Genomic DNA, 6,838 nt, shown 5'->3' on the forward strand with positions numbered 1-6,838 from the left:
CATCTTAAGCTACCCAGTTTGTGGTACTGTGTTATGGTGGCCCTAGAAAACGAAACAGTGATACTAAAATGTTTTCTAGCCATTAGACATAAAATGTTTAACACTTACATATTTTATCTTGTCTCTCTTTGGAAGCACATACACATGATTAAAGGAGAGCTAATTTTTTTTTTTTTTTTGACTAAGAATGGAGGGGTGCCTGAGTGGCTCAGTAGTTAAGCATCTGCCTTCGGCTCAGGTCATGATCCCAGCGTCCTGGGATTGAACTCCACGTCGTCGGGCTCCCTGCTCGGTGGGAAGCCTGCTTCTCCCTCTTCCTCTCCCCCTGCTTGTATTCCCTCTCTTGCTGTGTCTCTGTGTCAAATAAATAAAATCTTAAAAAAGAAAAAAAAAAAAAGGTAAGCCATAAAAGGGGGAAAATAGCTTGAGTATGCCCTGGGAGTTGTGTTTGAAAAGTTATTTGTAAAAATAATTTGAGTCCAAGAATGTTGAGTTTCTTAATTTGTTTCTGCCAGGCCTTGGGGATTTCTCTAATCCCATTTCAGGATTTGAACTTTTCTGGGTCAGCCAGATCAGGCAAAGCTGACCCAGGCTGGCTGCCTGTTTATTTTTGGTTCCCCCCTTACTCCTATGGTGTGACTTTCTGGTGTCTCAGCTCCGCAGGCGTGATAGTCTTCCAGCGCCGTGAGCCAGGGACTCCAGCGTCGCCCACCCAGAGTGGTGGTCCCAGCCACTCAGCATTCTCTTCAGGACCTCTGGAGGCATCTCTGGGTAAAGGAGCCCTTAAATGCTAGTGCTCGATTCTGGATTTCCAAGCCTGTCTCTTCTCTGATCTTGGACTGGTCTTCTTCATTATCTTATCAGGTTTTTTTTTTTTTTTTAAATATTTAGAGATTTTCTCAATGCAGATTATTAAGTTGTATTCTGCCAGAATGTTGGCCCTATTTTGCTCACATACCATTACCAAAAGCATGATCAAAAACTGTTTAGGGACTCCTAGGTTATGCCCATGATCTCTTAACATCTTCAATCTCCTTCACCCCCAATCGCTCCTCCACTCTGCTGCCAGAGCAAGGTTTTTTGTTTGTTTGTTTATAAGATTTATTTATTTGAGAGAGAGAGAGAGAGCAAGAGAACAAGTGGAGGGAGGGGCAGAGGGAGAGAATCTTCAAACCCGGTCCTTACCGAGTGCAGAGCTGACAAGAGATCATGACCCGACCCGAAACCAAGAGTCAACCGCTTAACCGACTAAACCACCCAGGCACCCCAGATCAGTTGTTTTTTTTTTTTAAAGATTTTATTTCTTTATTTGTCAGAGAGAGAGATTTTGCACAAGCAGGGGGAGCAGCAGGCTCCCAGCTGAGTAGGCAGCCTGATTCCGGGACTTGATCCCAAGACACTGGGATCATGACTTGAGCCAAAGGCAGACACTAAACCGACTGAGCCACCTGGGTGTCCCAGATAAATGTATTTAAAACATTTCCATTATTTCCCTGTTCCAAAAAAAAAAAAAAAGTCCTTAATGACTTACTGAGTTGTGACTTTGTACTATGTCAATTTAGCTAAGCTGGGATTTCCCAGAGTTTCCTTTCTGGTATGTTTCTGGATCACTGTTGGCCAACAGAGACATTTTGGATGCTACTTGGGAGGCAGAAATGAAGCAGCTGCCAATTTTTAAAAAATGTTTTAATGGCTGGTGGGAGGTGCCAGGCACACTGGGTCTGACCTGCCATTACCCCACCTGCTGTCATGGAGAAACATCCAACCCCAGTATTCCTGGGCTGCTGAGCTGAATGGGGTCATCCCCTCCCCCTCCTCAAATTCAAGTCCACCTGGAATCTCAGAATGTGACCTTATTGGGAAATAGGGTCTTTGCAAATGTAATCATATTGTATATTCAGATGATAATCATATTGTATATTCAAATGTATATCCAGATGAAGCCCTTCTAGATGGTGCCCTATATTCAATAACTAGTGTCCTTATAAGAAAGCCACCTGAAGACACAGGAGAGACAGACACGTAGGAAGAAAGCCTCACTGAAAGACAGGCAGAGATTCCGTGATGTAGTTACAAGCTGGGGAAAGCCCAGGCTGGCCAGCCACCCCCGGAAGTGAGGAAGGATTCTTGCCTAGAGCCTTTGGAGGGACTGTGGCCCTGCCAGCACCTTGGCTTCGGACTTCTAGCCTCCAGAACTGTGAGAGAATACATTTCCCAGGGTTTGAGCCCCCCAGTTTGTGGTACTTTGTCATGGCAGCCCCTGGACACCCAGACACTCCGGCTCCTAACAATGTTCTCTTCTGTCCTGGACTGAGAGCGTGTGCGGATCCATAATGAGGGGCGCCAGCTTCTCCTACCATCACTTGTGGTGTCAAGGATGGTGACAGGGAGAGGCAGACAGGGGTTCTAGTTAGTCTTTCTGGGTACCACTTGTGCTCGTTGGTCCTAGTTTGCCCTTTGCTCTCTTTCATATTCAACTTTCCTTCTCATCTGCCAGTCTAGCAACTGTAGGATCAACACTAGACATGGAGGCAACTGCCTGCATAGACGGTCCACCACTCACTCAACTGCCCTTAATTCTTAGAGTAATTCCCTTATTCCATACCGGACATACTTGTGGTTCTACTTCTCTGGTGAAACACTAACAGACTGTTTTCCAAAGTAAGTAAAAATGAACTAAATGAAACCAATTCTGTAATCCAGTTCCTTCCATTATATTGGAATACACTGGGTTATTAAAATTAATACCTAACATTTGTTGAAGACCTCCTAAGGGCAGAGTACTATGCTAAGCAAACTCTTTATAGCATCTCGTTAAATTCTCAAAACAACCCTCCAAAGAAGGGACTATTAGTATGCCTATTTTATAAATGTTTACAAATGTGGTAGTGGTTTAAACTTTTAGAGAATGAACTAATTCAACCAAGTCAGGTTTTATATCCAGAGTCTAATTACAGAATAGGAGTTCTCAACCACCATATTATACCTCCACTCCAAGTTCATTAGAACTGAAAGGAATTGTATATTGTCCATGGAATCTTAAGGACCCTGACGCACCCTTATGTATACTCACAAAATATATTATAATGACATCAAGACTTTGCTCATGTTTCTTCCCATATCTCTCCCTTTTCCTAAGAACTAGCCTGATGTCACCTTCAGTCTTGTGGTCCAATGGAAATAAAATTTTCTTTTAAATCAGACTGATCTGGGTTTGAATGTCAGCTCTACCCATTACCTCCTCCCAAATTTTTAGATTCCCTGAGCCTTGATCTCATCTGTAAAATGCCTGTTACCACTACAATAATATTCAATATATTCACTTATATGCATGTCTGGCTTCCTCTGCTAGACAGTAGGTCTTCACTTTGTAAAATTAAAACCTATAGAGAATATATTTTGCATTGTAATTCGATTCACACACACACACACACACACACACACACACATACATGGATAACTAAAACAAATTTCATGAGTAGCGCTTGCCCCTAGTACTTATAATACACAGTGATATCTTTTTTCTATTCTACTTTTTAAAGTACTGATCATGACTTATTCAACTGATTTTATGGAGCTCAGAAGGGTCAATGTTGAAAAAGGCTAAGCCAGTTTGAGTTCTTTTTTGTAAGAGAACATATCTGATCTATTTTGTATTGCTACTGGCAAACACAGTGCCTGGTACAAAGTAGTATTTGCTAAAAACTTACCTTAGGATTGGGTTTTCCTTGAAGGCAGGAATCTCATCTCTTAGTTCCTTTGTAACCAGTAATACATTTAGCATAATTCTTCTCATAATATTTAGAGATCAAATGACTAAAATTCAGGGCTATTTCCAGGCTTTTGAGATCAAATATTTCGACCACTAAATATCCGACTAGCACCTACTATGTGGTACTACATAAATGCTGAATGCAAGGCTTCTTCCCTTAATTATCTTAATTATCTGGAATTGCTAAAAGGGAACCATGAATAATGTTGCCCAGTTGAGAAATTTAAAAAAAAAAAAAAAAAACCAGTAAGACACATGGAGGCCAAATGTCACCTTTATTAATAATAAAGACTAGGTCAGAGAACAAATAATAATGTGAGAGCCAGTCAGGCCTGCTAATTAAACCCTAAGTTGAGGCAATGCTGAACTAGTGGGGCCCTCCCTACGCTGAAAGCCTACACAGACAAGAGGCTTAGGGCAGCTCACACCCAAGAGGAATGTGGGAGGAGACAAGTTCAGCAAACCCAATTTATGTTTCCTAAACGCACTAATTAGGTAAGTTACTCCTCCCCAGACCAAGGACACAGGGAATAAAAGAGCACAGAGAGTCTAGACTTTACCAATTGAATTTCCTCCCAAGGAAAGAGCAGGGGAGGAGGAAATGCTGTCCTCTAAGAATCAGAACGTGTGTGTGTATGTGTGTGTACATATGTGTGTATGTGTATATATATATTAAATGATATATATGTATGCGTGAAATATAAATAACAAAATAATCGGAGGAATATCATAAGATAGGTACCTAATTAATTTCTAAATATAGTTTGCACTAGTGCTTCTAAAAACCTAGAGGTTATTAAACAGTTAGAAATTCTCTATACCCTCCTGCCCACCTTTCACATGCCTGGCATGAAACCTGAGAATCTGCCTTTAAAGCTTCCCATGTACAGGTAAGGCCGGGAGCCACTGGCTTAGAGGAGCTGGACAGACAAATGAATAGGAAGCTGGCAGGTCTTACTGAGGAGGAAGCTGGACAGACGCTGAAGGATTAGTAGGCTTGAGGTCAGAAAGAAGGGCGGTGGGGCATTTTATACAGGGATGAGAACAGTAAGTAGACTCAAGAAATAATCATAGCTTAAGAGTAATTTCAAGACCTTACCCTTGAAAATCCTTACAGAATTTATCCTTGGAAACATGATTTGTGCTCATATAGCAAATGATGAGACATATGGCAGCAGGGTTTAGTGGAAAAGCCCTTGGACTTCTGCGAATTAAAAGACTTTCGTTCTTGGTTATGGGACTTCACCACAGTCACCACATTCTTTACCTGGACAGTGAAGGATCGTTTGTAAAGAGAGAAGTTCATAAAGCATTCTAGGGAGATGACTGCATTGTCTTTCCCACTTCAAGATAGGGCACAGCCATTCCCCTAGAAGCTCAGACTACAAACCTGGGAGTCATTTTTTATTTCTTTTCCTCACCTGTTTTCACACCTAGTCTATCAGCTAATCCTGATAGGATTCTCCTTCCAGAACATAACCCCAAATCTTTCCACTTGACACTATTCCATTGATTACTACCCTAATCCAACATATCTTTTCTTTCCTTTCCTTTTCTTCTTTCCTTTCCTTTTCTTTCTTTCTTTTCTTCCTTCCTTCCCTGAGATTACCCCAGAGTTTTGGATTCAATAGGTCTGGGTAAGTCCTGAAAACTCGCATTTCCAGCAGGTTCCCAGGGGATCCTAACGCTGCTGGTCCAGAGACCACTCAACGACTTAGAGCAGTGGTTAACCACGGGTGCACATTAGAACCACTTGGAAGCTTTTTAAAAAAAGTATGTGCTTGGGACTGACCTCTAGAGAATCTGAGTCATTAGCTCTGACCATTTGTAATCTTTAAATCTCCCTAGGTGCTCTGAAATGTTGAGAAACACTACCAAGGCCTACAGGAATGGCTGTTTGTTTGCTCCTTGTACCTTTTGCTCTAGCTGCTGCTGTTACCTGGTACACTCTTTCTCTAGGTATTTCCATGGCTGGACCCTTTAGGTCTCAGATTAAATGTCACTTACTCAAATAGGCCTTCTCTGATCCCCCCAGTATAAAATAACACCCCCCCTTTTTTTCTTATCATGCTCTCCTGCTTGTTTTCTCTTCTTTCTTTTTTTAAAGGTTTTATTTATTTATTTGACAGAGAGAGATCACAAGTAGGCAGGCAGAGAAAGAGGGGGAAGCAGGCCGCCTGCCAAGCAGACACTCTGATGTGGGGCTCAATTCCAGGACCCTGAGATCATGACCTGAGCAGAAGGCAGAGGCTCAACCCTCTGAGCCACCCAGGGGCCCCTCCTGTTTGTTTTCATTACAGGAATGAGCGGTAGGAGATTTCGCTAGTTATGCTTATTCAATCTTCCAATATAAGCATCTTGAGTATAAACACCTTTGTCTCATTCACTGCTGTATTCTTAGCATTTAGAATTCGGGCCTCTATTACATATTCAATACATGGGAATGGAAGGGAAGATAAAAAGCTTTAAAATAAATTATTCCTGCTGTTGTGTTGTTTTCAACTATTTAATTGGGCTTTAATAAAATGTGTTTCATTTATGCAACAGAATTGACTTTTTTGATCAATATATCATAACTGCACTGGATTCATTCTCTTCATAGGAACCCTGTATTAAATCTTCTGCAGTCATTATCCCTTAATGTATTTTCATACGCGGTATTTATTCATAATACTGCTGCTTAGGGAATACAATTTACAGTGGGGCAGCTGGGTTACGGCCAAGATATATTTGTGAAATCAAGAGATTCCTGCTCAGATTTTGTTGGCTTGTTTTTGGAGACAGAGAACAAATGAAAGGAATTAGCAGAACAGAAAGGTACTTCAGGGAGCAACGGAGACATAGGAGAACGGGAAAGCTATTACGGTACCTTGCTACACATTTATCCTCTCTTCTTGGGGCACATCTTTAACGAAGGAATATAATTCCGCCAGATTATATTCCTTCTATTATATTCTTCGTTGAAGAGTTTTGATTGCAGGTAGAAATAGAGTACTTGAGTGTATTTAAATCGTCTTGTTTCACAGTGATTTGTTCAAGCCAGTGCGGCAGAATCCTCAGCTCTGG

Source organism: Enhydra lutris, unplaced genomic scaffold, assembly GCF_002288905.1.
Source record: "Enhydra lutris kenyoni isolate GAN:26980312 unplaced genomic scaffold, ASM228890v2 scaffoldscaffold48, whole genome shotgun sequence".
NCBI classification, from domain to species: Eukaryota; Metazoa; Chordata; class Mammalia; order Carnivora; family Mustelidae; genus Enhydra; species Enhydra lutris.